This window comes from Suncus etruscus, chromosome 3 (assembly GCF_024139225.1).
Source record: "Suncus etruscus isolate mSunEtr1 chromosome 3, mSunEtr1.pri.cur, whole genome shotgun sequence".
Lineage (NCBI taxonomy): Eukaryota > Metazoa > Chordata > Mammalia > Eulipotyphla > Soricidae > Suncus > Suncus etruscus.
The window spans coordinates 145,562,498-145,579,779 of NC_064850.1; the positions used below are offsets into that span (position 1 = coordinate 145,562,498).

The 17,282-nt window shown below is 35.4% G+C and overlaps 1 pseudogene; it reads right to left on the minus strand.

Annotated features, from left to right (window-relative positions):
• Positions 1-3,420: 3,420 nt before the first annotated feature.
• LOC126004491 (ubiquitin carboxyl-terminal hydrolase 15-like) overlaps positions 3,421-17,282 on the minus strand; it is an 82,391-nt pseudogene continuing 68,529 nt past the window's right edge.

Genomic DNA, 17,282 nt, shown 5'->3' on the forward strand with positions numbered 1-17,282 from the left:
CACACAGTCTTTGTTGTTGGTATCATGTTTCTGTATTGAAGATCCTGGAATCTGTATATCCTACATTGAAGTCAGGATAGTGAGGATAGGTGTCTAATTTCAATTCAGAATTAAAGGGCAATGCAGAAAGCCCTGTCCAGTACGCAAGTCGTTGTTGTTGTTGTTTAAATCTTCTCAGTGTTAAGGAAAGACTCTTTTGAGTAAATTGATGTCAGAGCAGCAGTAGGGTCTTCTCTGGTACAGTATTGCTTCCAGGTGATTTCATAGACAACTTTGGATGTTTCATAGATGGCTTCTCTGGTTCAGGGGTGAATGGAGAATGCCCAAACCTCTGAAGCCTGTGCCAGGTCATCATGTCAATATACAGGGTGTAAGGTCCCATTGCAACACAGGATTTGTGTGTTCCTATCTCTTTTAGATAAGAACTTATTTGTATGTATAGTATTTTCCATTTTAATGTGCCCATGCAAACAAGAAATAATGCCACCTGGCGTTATCAATGTATAAGGGGGTCGCAAGAACAAGTCCAACAATCTCCGTGACCTGGTTCAAACATAAGCATTAAACTGAGGGACTCTTTCACCAAAATTCCTTATTGAGCAGTTCACAATGAGAAAAGAAGATAAAAAGTGGGGATAATAAACAATCTAACTTAAGACAGTGGACACAATTGTCACCATTTAAGGAGATATTCAATAATGGTTATAGTGGTTGAGGGACTATATCTACAATATTCAAGTATGGTACCCCCACCTGAACTGGTCTCTTCCCAGCTTAAGGGTCCATCCACCCATTTTTATTTAAAATATAGTGCCCCCCCGCACGGTTTTTGAAATGGAGACCAATGAGGAAAAAAAATACCAGTGAATGTCACAACACAATGTCCTGACATACACCAGTGCTGCATCGGCCCTCCATCCACTCCATGTGAATCCCCGCTTAGTGTAGGGAGAGAAAGGGGGAAAGTCTGAGGGCCACTATAGAGTCCACCTGGGCCGACAAACAGGGAAGGCCCGGAGTAGGGGAGAAATAGGAAAATGGCTGATGACCTGCCAAGCCTCCCAGCACCTCCCAAGCAAGGGAGTAAGCCTCCAGAACGGGGTGTCCCCTAACCCCATACCTGGGAAGAGCTGGCCTTCAGGATCAAGGCACCGGAAGCCAGCTATCTGCCCAGCCCCTCCCTCTGCTCCTGGACTTAAACATTTTTGTCTTTAGGGAGTAGAGTTGAGGGAAGAAACAATTGATTTGTAGCTAGTTTTTGCTTTGAGTTTGTAGAGTGAATAGGAAAAAGGGGAATTTATGATTAAGCGAATAGGAAAATGAGATTTGGCAAAGTAGAGAAAAAGGAATATTACTTGTATTTCTGATTTGAAAAAAAATATAGAGCTATTTCTATCATTTAATCCATCTAAGGTTTCTCTGATGGCATGCACTGTGTTTAGAAGAAACTCTGCCAAAAGTAAAATTTATTTAGTAAAAACCTAACAAATAGCATATAGATAGAATTAAGAATAGAATTTTTCAATTTTTAATGGGGTAGGAAAGGTTGTATTTATAAAATGAAAGATCACGGATTTGTTGTTGTTTGGGGCCACACCAATTGTGTTTGAAGATACTGCTGGCTCTGCACTCAAGGGTCATTCCTGGCAGTACTAGGAAAACCATAAAGATGCCGGGTATTGAACCCAAGTTAGCTGTGTGCAAGGCAAATTGCCCTACCCATTGTGCTGTCACTCTGGCTCCAGGAACATAGATTTAAAGGGGCATTAGAGACCATTTATTCTCTATTAAAATAAAATTTTTGGGGGGAAGTTTAAAGAATATTGCAGAGATTGTGTTTTAATTGATATAGGTAGAGTTAAATTCACTTGGATTTTCTAATTCATATCAATTTGAGAACTCTTGATACAGTTCAAACTTTTGGTATATATTTTTTGCTGATACTTTAGAAGTTCTGATGTAGGAATATAAAGTTACATTTGATGCATATTTCTTAGCTAACCAGTGCATAATTAAGATTAAACCCAAATTTAAAAAGGTAGTCACAAGTTACATGAAAAGGAAGCTCTCCACAGTATTCTATGCTTAGAGGAATTGCTTCTATAAATGGTCTGTTTTCTGATGTCAGCAAATTTAACTGATTTCAAACTTATTTTTCACATGAATTAAAATTACCATAGAGAGACTTCCATGGAGGTGGATTATATAATCCCTTAATAGCTGAAGAAGTCCATGTTCTTACATTTGTTTGTGGGTCCGTCTGTGGTGATATGCTGCTATCGTGACATCAGACAAAAACAACACTCCATGAAGGGGACAGTTGCTATATATATTTGGTGCGTACTTTGAGAAGTTGCAACTTCATAAAAACTTTTGTGTGGGCAGTCACATGGATCATCTCAGGGTCCTAGTGAGTTATACTCTAAGCAAAGTTATAATTTGATGAATGTGTTTTTGAATGTTTACATTTAAATTTTTAAATCTTTGGAGATTATATTATAAACAGATTTGACTTTAGATATTATATATTAGGCTTAATTGACTATATTATATATTTACATATATGTATCTTTATATTACACATATCTCACATCTAATAGAAGCTGGTTGAATTGAGATCCTTATTTGTCCCTTACTAAATAATAATATTTGGAGATAGGTTGTCAAGCCTTATTGCGATTGTTATTAAAATGGGACAATTAGGGGCCGGAGTGATAGCACAGTGGTAGGGCGTTTGCCTTGCACGTGACTGATCCAGGACAGACCTTGGTTTGATCACCAATGTCCCATATGGTCCCGCAAGCCAGGAGTGATTTCTGAGTGCAAAGCCAGGAGTAACCCCTGTCTGTTATCAGGTGTGGCCCAAAAGCCCCCCTCCTCGGAAAAGGGACAATTCTGAAGAGCTTTGTTGCCATATAGAGAGCCAACTGACCTGAATAAATGGGTATAATTAGAAGAAAGATAATTTTACTCTTTGCAATAATTATAATTCACATTTTATTATACATCTGTTAAACATTTGCTGTGTACCACTCCTGTGTATGATATGTACCAAAAGTGTTTAACATTTTTTGTAGCCTATTTCCTTAAATTCTAATAATATGCCTATGGAATATATTCTAATCTATTTTATAAATAAATGGAGATATTGAAATTTACAGAGAAACCTTAATAAGATCAAACATTAATAAGAGTTAAAACTCAAACTCAGTTTGATTTCTGAGCCTCTATTTAAAAAATTAAAAAAAGAGGAAAACCAAAACAAAACAAAAAAACTGAAGGTGGTGATTTTTTTGCATGGATGCATCACAAGTTGGGGAAAATAGAAAGGAAAAACCATTGGCCTAAAGAAACAGGGTGATCCTACTCAGGAAGCCTCTGCCAAAAGACCAATTAAATAATCTAGTCATGCTAAATTCCCTACTTCCCAAGTTTTTCTTCATGGTACCAGTAAAATTTCTCCTCAATCACGGTTGTTGCAGTCAGGTTTCTGTAGTTAGAGATCTTGCTTTTTGAACGACCCTAGTCAAATTCAGTATGTCACAAAGTGGTTTCATCTCACTGTTAAAGGAAACCTGTCCTGAAAGCAAGTTGTTGGTGTTTCCAAGTCATCGAGGTGTTGTATGAGCCTACCCTGGAGCAAGTCAGTGCCAGGGAAGCATTGGGTCCTTCCCCAGTAAAAGTCCAATTCCTGGTGCTGGTGCAGGAAACTGCCAGTTCCAAGGATGGGATTAAGGGTTCAGGCGTGAATGGCTGATATTGACTTAAGCCTAAGTCAAGTCCCTGTGATAAATGTTCAGGTTGAAAGGCCAACTGCAATATAAAATTTATGGATTCCTATCCATTTAGATAACTTCTTTCTATAAATAACATAAGCCCATTTTAATGTGCTTATGTAAAAAAAAATGCCACACGATACTACTGGTGTATATGGGGTAAAAGTAATGAGCTAAACAATCCCTATAACCTGATTCTAACACAAATTCAGAACCCAAGAGGAACTTAGATACTAGAATTTCCTACTAAATAAATCTATAAATGGGATGAGAAAACTACATATACATAAGAAAATACACAATAATAATTATACCTAGTAAGATATACATCTAAAGAAATATATAAACAAAATATACATATCCCCTTTAAGTCTTTTAAAATAGTCCAGTGAACTGGGTTGAATAAAATCCAGAGCAAAGCTTCAGCCTGTGATGTGGTCTTGTGGAGTCTGAAAATAACTCCCAGCAGGAATCAGGAAATGTCTTTGAGCAGAGGGTCTCTCAAAAGCTTAATTTAGTAGTGAGCAACAATCCTCTGAGAAGGGAGGTGGGAGAAAAGGACCACCAAGAGCAAATCAGCAGAAGTAGTGGTAGCAGCTTCTTTCCAGGCCAAGGCAAGTCATGCTTGGATGCTCTCTTTTTGTTTTGGAGGCTTGTTGGCAGCTGGTTGTGTAGGGGGAACATTCTGGTTCCTGAGGAGTTAAGAACTGAAGAACTAAATAGGGAGAAATGACAGATTAAGGGTGAGAGAATAAAAGAATAGTAAAGGATTTGTAAAGTGGTAAGTGGGAGAGAGGGGCGGAGAAAGGAAAGGTTATATATAACATGGGGAAGGACTATATACAACATAAACAGACATTATGTACATTACAGATGGACATTAGACAGACATAGAAGTGTCCACCACACACATTTGCACACACACATAGACATACAATGAATATTGATCCAGTTTGCAGTTGACAAACTGACTCAGGTGGGGTGGCTCAGAGCGCTTAAAAAATATAAAGCTGCAAGTTAGATGGAAAGGTTTTTCCATTTTCTAGGTAAATCGTCATTGGTGAGGGTAAACTTTACTGAAGAAAAGCTTCATGGGTTAGATGTGTATAGAGCATTCTTAAAGCAATCATAATTTTTAAGTCTTGTATAATAAGCAATGTGATAATGAGCACTGTAAAAGCAGTCTACACCATGAAGTACCATCTAGTGAGTCTTGAGCATCCAGATTCCTATCCTAACAGCAAGTTGAAATAATTGGCATTATGATATAATAATAAACTAGCTTGAATTGAAAATAAATTGCAATAATATACTCAATGAATGAGCACTGTAGCAAGAGTTTATGGCAAGCAGTTTCCTATTCTAATGTTATCTGTGAGCATACAGATATGTCCTATGTCCTATTATATGTCCGAATTGCAGGCATAATTACATGGCAAATGAATAGATTAGAATATTTGTCAAGACATTAACTTAATGAGTACTGTATTTTGTGTCTAATATAGCACTGCAATATGAAACTAGAGCCAAAGAACCACTATCAACAAAAAGGTTAAAGAGTTATTATATACATTAAAATTAAGACACTATAACATTCTTATAGTGAGCACTGTAATGGGAGTCCATGGCTTCCAAACTCATTCTGCACCTGTTTCTGTGGATAAAAGGATTAGAACATTATTATAAACATTTATAGAGCAGTTGATTGAACCACCAAATCTAAACAACTGTATCCATTATATAGGTCTCTAATTTTTTTTGTTTGTTTTTTGGGCCACACTCAGTGACACTCAGGAGTAACTCCTGGCTATGCACTCATAAATCTCTCGTGGCTTTGAAATCTATATTGGATGCCAGGGGATTGAACCATGGTTCATCCTGGGTCAGCTGTGTACAGGCAAATATCTTACCGCTGTGCCATTGCTCCAGCCCCATATATAGGTTTCTTTGAAATTTGCAAGAAAATATAAGATTTTGTTTTTCTACTCTTTCACTCAGTTTCATTTCTTCTCCTTTAAAAACTCTGGGGTCAAGGGTGTTCAAGACAACTACCATTTAGACCACTGCAGTTATTTTGAATATATCATATAAGTGATATTTTGTATTTATCCTTCTTCTGGCTTATTTCATTTAACATATATTCTAATTTCTTCCATGTTGCATGATTGCATTATTCCTTACAGCTATGTTGTATTCCACATATGTACCACATCTTCATGATCCATTCATCTGTTGTTGAGTATCTAGGTTGATTCCAAGTCTTAGCTATTGTACCGAGTGCTGCAATGAATAGCGATATGTACACATTCTTTTGGATGAATACCTTTCTGTCCTAGGTATAGATACCCCAAAGGGGGATTTCTGGGTCAAATGGCAGTTCAATTTTGAGTTTAGAGAGAACCCTCCATACTTTTTCACATAGGGGTTGGATCAGGCAGCATTTCCATCAACGATGAAGGAGAGATCTTTTTTCACCACATCCTCGTTAGTAGAGATTGTTCCCATTATTTTTGATATGTGCCATCCTCACTGGTGCAAGATGATATCTCATTGTTGTCTTTCTTTCTTTTTTGGAGGGGGGGGTGGGTCACACCCAGCAGCGCTCAGGGATTACTCCTGGCTCTATGCTCAGAAATTGCTCCTGGTAACTCAGAGGACCATATTTGATGCTGGAATTTGAACCACCGTCGTCCTACATGCAAGGCAAATGCCCTACCTCCATGCTATCTCTCTGGCCCCTCATTGTTGTCTTGATTTGGATTTTCCCTAATGATAAGTGATGATGAAAATTTTTTTCATGTTTCTGTTGGCCTTCTTTTGGTCTTCCTCAGAGAAGTGCCTGTTCATGTCCTCTCTATTTTTTGATCAAGTTTTTAGGTTTTATAGAGTTAACCATTGTGAGTATTTTGCATATCCTTGATATCAAAGAATTATCTGATGTGCTGAGTAAAAATTTTTCTCCCATTTAGTTAACTGCCTTCTAATTTTAGTTCAAGTTTTTTGGTCACACAGAAACGTTTTAGTTTGATGTAGTCCCATTTATTTAGGTTTGATGTTATAGCTCTTGCCATTGGCATCTTCTCATTAAAAACTTCTCTGAGGTCTAAGTCTTGAAATATTCTGCCTATGTTATCTTCAATGAACTTTTTATGTTCAGATATAATCTCAAGTTGTTAATACACTTTGAATAAACTTTTGTGTAAGGTGTGAGATATGGATCAATCTTTAATTTCTTACTGTTGGTTATCCAATTTTTTCAACTCAATTTGTTGAAGAGATTGTCTTTTTTCTATTTCAAATTCTTAGCTCTTTTGTCAAAGATTACTTGACGATATATATTGGGGATATGTCACTGGATATTCTATTCTGACCCATTGATCTGAAAATCTGTTTTTGTTCCAGTGCCATGCTATATTGATCACTATGATTTGGTAGTAGACTTCCTATTAGGTAATGAGATATCTTCCAGTTTCTTATTTTTCAATATGGATTTGGCTATTCTAGGTCTTTTATGGTTCCACACAAACTTTATAATTGATTGCTCTAAGTCCTTGAAGAATGTTTCCTGAATTTGAATAAAGATTGCATTGAATATATATAGTAGTTTAGCTAAGACAATCATTTTGATGATATTTATTCTACCAATCCACGAGCATGAAATGTTCTTCTATTTTTTAGCTCTTCTTCAATTTATTCTGAAGTATTTTGAAATTGATTGATATAGGTTTCTCATCTTTCTTGTTAGGTTGATTCTTAGGTACTTGATAGTTTTGAACCCTATTTTAAAAGGGTTAGACTGTGAGATCTCTTCTCCTCTGAGTCATTATTTGTCTAAAGGAATACAACTGTCTTTTGTGTGTCAACTTTATAGCCCACCACTTTATTGTATTGTTTATTGTTTCTGTGGACCTATTATGGTCTTTAATGTATTATCATCATGTCATCTGCAAGTAGAGATAGTTTATTTCCTCTTTTCTGAGTTAAATATTTTTATTTTTTTCTCTTGTCTGATTGCTATTGCTAGGGCTTTTAATACTAAAATTATTAAATCAGAATTGTTGAATAAGAGTAGAAACAATGGACATTCTTGTCTTGTGCAAGACCTTAGTATAAATGCTTTCAGTTTTTCACCATTAAATGCTGGCTGCAAGATTCTTACGAATAGTCTTACTATCTTGAGGAAAGTTCTTTCTACACACCTGTGTTGCTGAAGGTTTTCATCAGGAATGGGTGTTATATTTTATCAAATGCTTTCTCTGATTTGATTGATATGATCATATGGTTTTTATGCTTATTTCTACTGATGTGGTGTGCGATGTTGATTGATTTGCATATATTGAACACCCTTGCATCTCTCAGATGAAACCTACTTGGTCATGATGTATCATCTTTTTGTTGTGTTGTTGGATTCAGTTTGATAAGATTTTGTTAAGGATTTTTGCATCTATATTCATTAGTGAGATTGGTCTTTATTTATTTTTTTCTTGGTGGTATATTTATCAGCTTTGGGAATGAGCATGCTATTAGCTTCATAGAATGTATTAGTGAGGATTCCCATTTTTTTTTCATGTTTTGGAAGACTCTAGGGATCAATGGTAGTGACCCTTCTCTGAATGCTTGATAAAATTTACTTGTAAACCTATCTGGTCATGGACTTTTACTCTTGGGTAGTTTGTTAATTACTGTTTCAATTTTCTTACTTGTGATTGACCTGTGTAGGCTTACTACTTCCTCCTCAAGTTTTTTTCAGAAATCAATCCATTTCTTCCAGCTTCTATAGCTCAACAAAGTCTAGTTGTTCATAATAAGCTCTCATGATGTCTTGGATTTATGTGTTTCTTTTGTAATCTCTTCCCTTTCATTTTTTTCCTTGTAAGTATTGCCAGTAGTTTGTCTATCTTATTTATTTATTTATTTTTCAAAAAACCAGCTGGAGTTTCAGGCTGTTTAAGAAAGTGATTTATTGAACTGTTCAATGAAATGTTGCTAGAGGTATATCTGCTTTAGATTTTAATAAATTTGGGAAAATGTAAAAGTAAAATATGAGTGAAGTAAAAAGTTGTGAATGTTAATTAGAAGACTGAGAGGGGAGGGAGTCAGGTTTGTTGGTGATCTGGTAGATAGTCTGTGGCTTATGCATCTGCTCTTTAGTGGTCTCAGGCACCTTTGTTATGTAACAAAGGTGTATATAATCTTCTTTGCATAGAATATTGCCTTTTATGCTACTCATAATAAACATGGATGAGAGATAAAATCCTGAAACCATAGTTAAAATAGAGGTAATTTTCTGATGAATTGTCTGTGCAATTTTCTGAAGCCTTTCTGATCTGGGAGAAATTCATCTCTATCTACCTTACTCCTTAGCAATCTACAAAATGATACTCTCTGCCTAAATCTTTAAGATTGTCCTCCATGAAGACTCTTTTACCTAACTTTTTCCTTTTTTATACTCTATTTTATTCCCTGTAGGTGTCCTCAGTGGCCTTCTATTCTTCCTGTGTATCTTGGGGCTTTTCAATCTTTTTTCTCTCCTATGTAATATATTTAGGTTTCAATCCACTAATTTCTCCTTGTATAGAGGGTAATAATATTTCCTCCATTGTCTAATGAATGATAAAACTTTGTCTTGAATTCAGCTCTATTGACTTTGGAGAGAGGACAAGTCTACAAATTGGTGACTCACTCTCAGGAAGTTAGTTTTGTTTCCTGCTACATTAAAGAAAAAATTTTATTTTAATATATTTGTATTTAATATATGTTAATATAAATTGTTAATATGTTAAATATTAGCTAAATTTTATATTTTTTAAGTATACACAGTAATGTTCTAGGCTTACTCAGCTCAGAATCAGTCCTGATGATGCTTAGGGGAAATATGTGCTACAAGGGATCAAACAAGGCCAGCTGTATGCAAGAAAAGTATTTTATGTTGTACTACAATTCCTGCCTAAATGTTGTAGGTTTTTTTTTGGGGTGGGGGGAGGTCACACCTGGCAGTGCTCAGGGGTTACTCCTGGCTCTATGCTCAGAAACCGCTCCTGGCAGGCTCAGGAGACCATATGGGATGCAGGGATTTGAACCACCGAACTTCTGCATGCAAGGCAAATGCTTTACCTCCATGATATCTCTCCGGCCCCTAAATGTTGTAGTATTTTTTTTGTGGGGGACCACACTCAGTATTGCTCAAGAATTAATCCTGGGGTTTCTTGGTAGACTATATGGGATACTAGGGATCAAAAGTCCAGGGGCTGCATGCAAGGCAAACATAGTACCCAATAAATGCCACAGGATTTTATTAATTAAAACAATTATATTTCTCCCTAGTATCTCTCACAAATGACTGTATCACTAGCTTATTTTACAAGGAGGCCTTTCACAGGATTTTAGTAGGTGGAACCAATTTTGAGTTACCGCTCTTGAATTTCTAGGTTTAGTCCAAGACCAATAATGGCAAAAATAAGACTGGAAACTAAAAAGAATCTCTGTGATTTGATAGCATATGACATTTTCAGAGAAGGAAGAGGTTCAACTTGGGTAAAGAGAGGATGAGATACATAGTTTATAAGAATGAGAGTAAACTTGTGAAATCGGTTTGTGCCAAGCCCACTGCACCTAACCCACCACTGAAAAAAACAGCAGCCCACCCTCCAACTCTATCTTTCTGACTAAAAAATGGTCCACTCCTCTACCAAGCCTCAAAAGAAAATAATGGCTACTAATACTTCTTAGTTAGCTTTTTTTTTTCAGGCCACATCCGGTGACACTCAGGGGTTACTCCTGGCTCTGTGCTCAGAAATCACTCCTGGCTGGAGGAACCATATGAGATGTCGGGGAATCGAACCGTGGTCTGTCCTAGGTCAGCCACATGCAAGGCAAATGTCCTACTGCTGTGCCACCACTCTGGCCCCAGTTTTTGTTTGTTTACTAATATATTTAGTTAAACACCATGGTTACAAACATATTTGTAGTTGGGTTTCAGTCATATAAAAAGTACACCCCATTCACTAATGCAACCTTCCCACCACCATTGGCATTTTAATTATGTTAATCAGCCCGATCCATGATTATCCCAATCAGGGTATATATTTCCATTTCTTAGTGTCCTCTTTTATTTCCTGAAGCAACATTTTGTACCATTCTTTGCATAGGTCTCTCACCTCTTTAGTTAAGTTGATTCCAAGGTACCTGATTTTCTGAGGCAAAATTGTGAAAGAAATTTAAAAATATATTTCTTCTTACTCACTATTTGCATATAGAAATGTTTATTGCAGCACTATTCACAATAGCCAGAATCTAGAAGCAACTCAGGTTTCTAAGAATTGATTAGTGGATAAAGAAACTGTGGTAAATCTACACAATGAAATGCTACACAGCATTTATTTATTTATTTAGAAAAAATAAAGTCATGAAATTTGCTTGTACATGGCTAAATATGGAAAGTAAGATGCTGACCAAAATGAGTCAGAGGGAGAGGGGTAGATACAAAATGATTACAACCATTTGTGGGATATAAAAAAGATAGTGTGGTAATAATATCCAAAGACATTAGGGATGAGGGCCAGGAGGACCAGTCCTTTGTAGGAATATTGCCACAAATAGTGGGGGTAGTGCAGTTAATGCAGAGAAAAGACTACTGTGATAATGATAATTGGAATTGATCACTCTGGACAAGAACTGTGTGCTGAAAGGAGATCAATGTGATCAATGTGATATGCATGATACCCTTTCAATAATAGTATTACAAACCACAGTGTCTAAAGGAAATGAAGGAAGAAATACAGAGAGTAGAAAAATGTCTTCCATAGAGGCAGGCGGGGGTGGGCGCAGGGGAAGGGTAAAATGGGGAATTGGTGGCAGGAAATGTGCACATGAAGGTGTTGGACATTTTATAATTGAAATGCAGTAATGAACAACTTTGTAACTATGTATATCTCATGGTGATTTAACTAAAAATTTATTTACAAAATGAATCCCCCAAATCCTCAAGGAGATGAAACTACCTGAGACCAAAAAAGAAATATATTAACTTAAAAAGTGTTAAGTGAAAGTGCCTAAAAGGAAAATAGAAGGTAGAAGAGAAGATAGAGAAGAGAGAGAAAGAGAGAAGAGAGGGAGAAAGAGAGAAAGAGAGAAAAAATATCTGCCATAGAGGCAGGAGGGGGGGAGAGTGGGGACATAGGTGGCAGAAAATGTGCTCTGGTGACTAGATGAGTATGGACATTTTATGACTGAAACTCAATCATGAACAACTTTGTAATTTTGTTTCTCATGGTGATTAATTTAAAAAATAAAAAAGGGGGGCTGAAATAATATATAGAGAACTTGGTAATTTATTTGTTTTGAATACTTAAAAAAGATGATTCCTTGAGAAAATGTTTTAAAGTGAGTCTTATAGGACAGTGTTTTCAAATTCTTACTTTTAATTTTCGACCTCTAGTAACAAATATAATTGGGTTTAATTAGATAAATTCTTTAAAAGTAAACATATATAAAGATTGAATTTATGAATCAAAGTCAGAGTATGGATGGAGTTGGTGGGTAATAGTATAAAAGAAATCTTTGCTGAGGAGTTATGATTAATAATAAATATTAATTTTAATTGTGTTTTACTTCTTCATGTGCTAAATTAAAGTTCAATAATAAGAAATTAATTTAGCATCCTGATAATTTCTCCAAACTACCAATATTTATGTGATAATTTTTTTTAAGTCTGAGAATATAAAACTAAAAGTCATCACATTTGACACTGAGATCTGATTGTACCTCTTCTCAGTATCTTTTATTGCTTCTCATACCGCTCTCTCTCTCTCTCTCTCTCTCTCTCTCTCTCTCTCTCTCTCTCTTTTTCTTTTTGCCTGTCTTACATTTTACTGCTGAATGAAATATCAGCTAAAAAGCTAATAGGCATCTTGCTCCTCTGTTTTATAAAAAGTCAATAACAAACCCTCTGACAAGATTGTTACTGTATTGTATTAGGTTTGGGACCAACTGAAAATGCTCATTTACCTTTTATGGCAGTAGAAAATGTGAAAGAAATGTGCCTCAAATAAAGATGAACAGTTTTTTGTTTTTCTTTAGGGCTTATTGCTAGCTCTATGTTCAGGGATTACCCCATTAGGGCTTGGGGGACCATATATGGTACCCAGGATTGAACCCAGATTGAGTACATGCCTTATCTACTGTGCTACCTCTTAGGCCTTAAGAAGACACGTCTTATACGATAGGTTATTGGTTCTATGTTCTGGTTTATTAGCTTGGAGAAAATGCTAGAAAAAAATGCGGAAGCATGATTTTAGTGAAAGACTGCCTATCATTGCTTTAGTGTTCTCAGAGTGCTTTAAAGAAAACTTTAATCAAATTAAAGTAGAAGTCATTTGATATCATCATGCCATTCTAGCTTAAATTTATAAAATATGTTTATATCTTAGTATCATTGTCAATTACAGAAAAGGCTTGATCCATTAATATTGTATTCAGAAGGGAAACTCAGATATCACTAGTCCAGTTTGCTTTACACAAGGGACTAGCTGAGAGAATTGAAAGGGAATTCAAACTGCATTTTGAGGAACAAATTTAAAAGTTAAGATGTAGAAGCATTGTTTTAAGTTGATTTTATTGGACAGCAGTTTTCCAGGGGGCATAAGGACACCTTCAGGATGATATAAGAAAAATGAAAGTTATTATGGAAATAATATCCAGAAACAATAGAGTGAGGGCCAGGAGGACCAGCGCATGATATGTGGCAATGAATTTGTCACAAAGAGTGGTAACAATTACTAACTACTCTTACAACTACCATGACAATGATAGTGAGAATCAGAATGGCTGTCCCAGAGACAGGCAAGGGGTGGAGGGGGAAGAAAATGAGGGACATTGTTGGCAGAAAAATTGCACTAGTGAGGTTGTGCATTATATGATTGAAAGCTAATTATGAGTATTCTGTAACCAGGGTGCTTAAATAAGAAATTATTAAGTAAAAAGGTGTCCAGTGTGTAATTGTGACTTGTTTAATGATATTGACTAGTGCCCTCTCTCCAACTGGCTATAGAATACATTTCAGATCATGAGATTGTTTCACTATCACTGGATTAGGAATATTCTCACAAGAAAATGTTTTTGTTTTAATATGAAATGTAAACTAAATGAAAAACAAATGTCGACTTTAGAAAACACATATATAGGATTGAAATAATGAAAAATATTAATGAATGTAGGGCTTGGAGCAGTGGTACAGCCATAGGGCTTCTACATTGCATGTGGTTTGACCCCCAGCTTCCCATATGGTTCCCCAAGCCAGGAGCAATTTTGAGCACATAGCCAGGAGTAACCAGTGAGCGTTACCTATATATATATAAATGACTTTAATTTTTTTAAATGCAAAACTGTGCCAGAAATTTGAATTCTTGTGGAATAAAGCGTATTAGAGGGAAATGCTCCTTCATATAACAGTACCTGGAAAACCATTATAAAGGAGATATACTGCATAAAAATTTGCTATAAATTTAGCTACTTAATACCTCATTCATTCATTATCTCACAGTTCTGTGGTCAAAACTGACAGGCTGTTCTGTTCAAGTTGTCAGAATTCTGTTCTCTTTTCTGGAAGCTCTGGAAAAAATTGCTTCTTATTTCTTGCAGGTTGTTGACAGGATCTAGTTCTTGTAGGGTAGAGGTCCTTGTTAGTTTCATAGATGAGCAGCTCTTCGGACCCACAGGTACCTGCATTCTTTTTTCCGTTCATCTACTGCTATTCAAAGCTGTAGTACATATCCTGTTCTTTGCATATTTGAACTCTAATGTTTCTTTCTGTTCTCATCTGGAAAAACTGCACTTTGAAAGAGCTCTTATGACTAGATTAGCCCTGTTGATTAATTTCCCTTTTGCCTTTTAACATAACATAATCATAAGTGGAATCTTACCATATTTTGGGAGTTCATCCATAATCCAAAAAACAAAAAAGATGTATATTGAAGGGTTTTTGGAGGTCTTAGATCTCTTATGTATCATGAAGAAAAAATTTAGGTTTCTGTAACTCAAATAAGCAACTATATATATATTTTTTTCACAGTACAAGTTAACAATTGAACAATATACAGTTTCTGCTTTTTTCTGATAGCTATGGTATTTTAATAGACTTATAGATAGTTTTAAGTTTTAGCAATTTGAGACAATTTAATTTTTAGTTTAATATATATTACTTTCTAATTATAAATAGCCTGAAGTCATATAATACAAATGCATATATGAATAATACATAAAGAACATATGCAACTTGATGTTTTTGTCCTATTATTTAAGTCTTCAATTTGGGCATGTGTGTTTAATATTCTAATTTTAAATTACCAGTTAAATTTGTGGTCATGTCACCTTTATTTTTATACCTTTAACTTTAACTATTTCTTATTAGAACCATTTCTCATATCTAATATTTTTCTGAAACATAGTATTAATAATTGCATATAAACATTGACTCATTTAATTTATAATTTTCTGGATGCCATGCAATATTAATTTTCCATAAATGGAAAGTATATGCTTCTTCTTAATTATTATTTCTATAATTGTAGATTTTTCATAGTAAGATTTTCTTAATAGGGTACATATAACTTTTTTGATAAATTAATATTTGTAGAGAAGGCATTGGATTTCTATGTGCATATTTAAACTATTTTTTCCTTTTATTATTATTTTTTCTTAGTTCTTTTTCCTTCCTTTGCTACCTTTGCTGTTGTAGTAATCAGGGATCACACACCCTTAATTGCAATGCTCATATGGTTGTGGTGCTTGCTCGGACCTGAACAATTTCATTGTATGCTTGAACATACTTGGTTGTGATGCATAAGAGAACTTTTATTGTAGTACTAGGACTTACCAATGGTAATTAAATTATGCTCATCATATGGGGCACCTGCCAGGAATAATATTTAAGGCTTTTTACCTTAATGATAGGACTTTTACTACTGAGAAATCTTCCAGGATACACAGTATTTTTTTCTTTAGAATATTATGATTGAAAAATTTAACTATTTACAGGGGGTTATTGATAATTTGGTAGTGGTTGTGCTGTAGCAATATATTTTGAAAAGGAATGAAAGTGACCCCTTAAATCAGGTACAGCCATGTAAGGTGGTGTTGTTAATATTTAAAAAAAGTTCACTTAACCACTTCCTCCACATCTCAAAAAAATGATGCTTTAATTTATTATCAAATGAAACATCCACCTAATGTTAGCACATTGCAATATAGGGCTTAAAGTAATCCTTACTATTGCCAACAGGAAAACAAAGTTCTCTTGGAACAAAATTAATGGCTCTAATTCAGTTTGCATTGAATTTTTTAGTTTGTTTTTTTTTTATATAGTAACATAACATATAATATAATTGACATAATAATAATACATGTAAGTCAAAGAGAGATTCTGATTAAAAACACAATTTTTTTCCATAATGGCTAACATATCTTTCACAGTAGTATTTTAGGTACATATTAACATTGAATCAGGGGAATACCCATCACCAACTATGTCCTTCCCCCATTCCAGTTCCCTTTCTACAACCCATATACCCCACCATCATCCCCCGGGCTGCTAGAGTAGGTGGACCCCTCTGTGTCTGGCTTACTATTAGTGATCACATATCTCTTTGGTCCTGGAACCCTCCTTTGTTTCCCCCTCTACTTAAGAGGCAGAGCTAGAAGAATCGAGGTATGTGGTTTTGTTTGAAGGAAAGAAAAGCAACAGATTGGGGTACAAAATAAGAGGGAAAAAAAAAGAAGTCAAAAGTCAAATACGCTGAAAATGGGCAGAGTCCCCCAGAGGCTTCCAACCTCAGTTTGAGAGGGGACGTGAAAAAGGTAATTGAGATACCACAACAATACAGAAAAAAATATCGAATTAAATAACCGGTGAACACTATAGCAATAAAGACAGGCACCACACAATAGTCTCGATTCTGAAATCAAATCATGCTCATGTGCAAAAAGAAAAAGACAAGACAAAATAAAATAAAATAATATTGGAGACATCAACCGTAGTCTCCACACCAAAATAAAGATGTCAAAAAAAAAAATCAATCAATCGATAAATAAACATGTGGAAAAATGATTGTTTTGTGCTTTTTTTTTCTTCTTCTCCTTTTCTTTATCCTCCTGCATAGGCACAGTAACTATTGGGGATATTGCAGAGGAATTACCTTGACCTAGGAGATACAGGGTTTCTCCACCCCTGAAGTATACTGTCATGGAATTAACTCTATACTCCTTGCATGATCATTTACTCTCCACTTGCTGCTTTCGTGGTGTGTGGAAGACTTCTGCTGGTCTTGGATGGTAAAATCAGACCTCTGTTTCTAGAGATCTTGGTGGCTGTGCAGCTCAGGGAATGGAGTTTATGAAGTCTTTCTTTATGGTTCTAGCAGTTATGCTTCTTCACTTTCGTTTTAATCCATCTTCTGTAGTTAGTGTTCTTGGTCGTTATATTGCTCCTAGAATGGAGCCTGGGATAAAGTC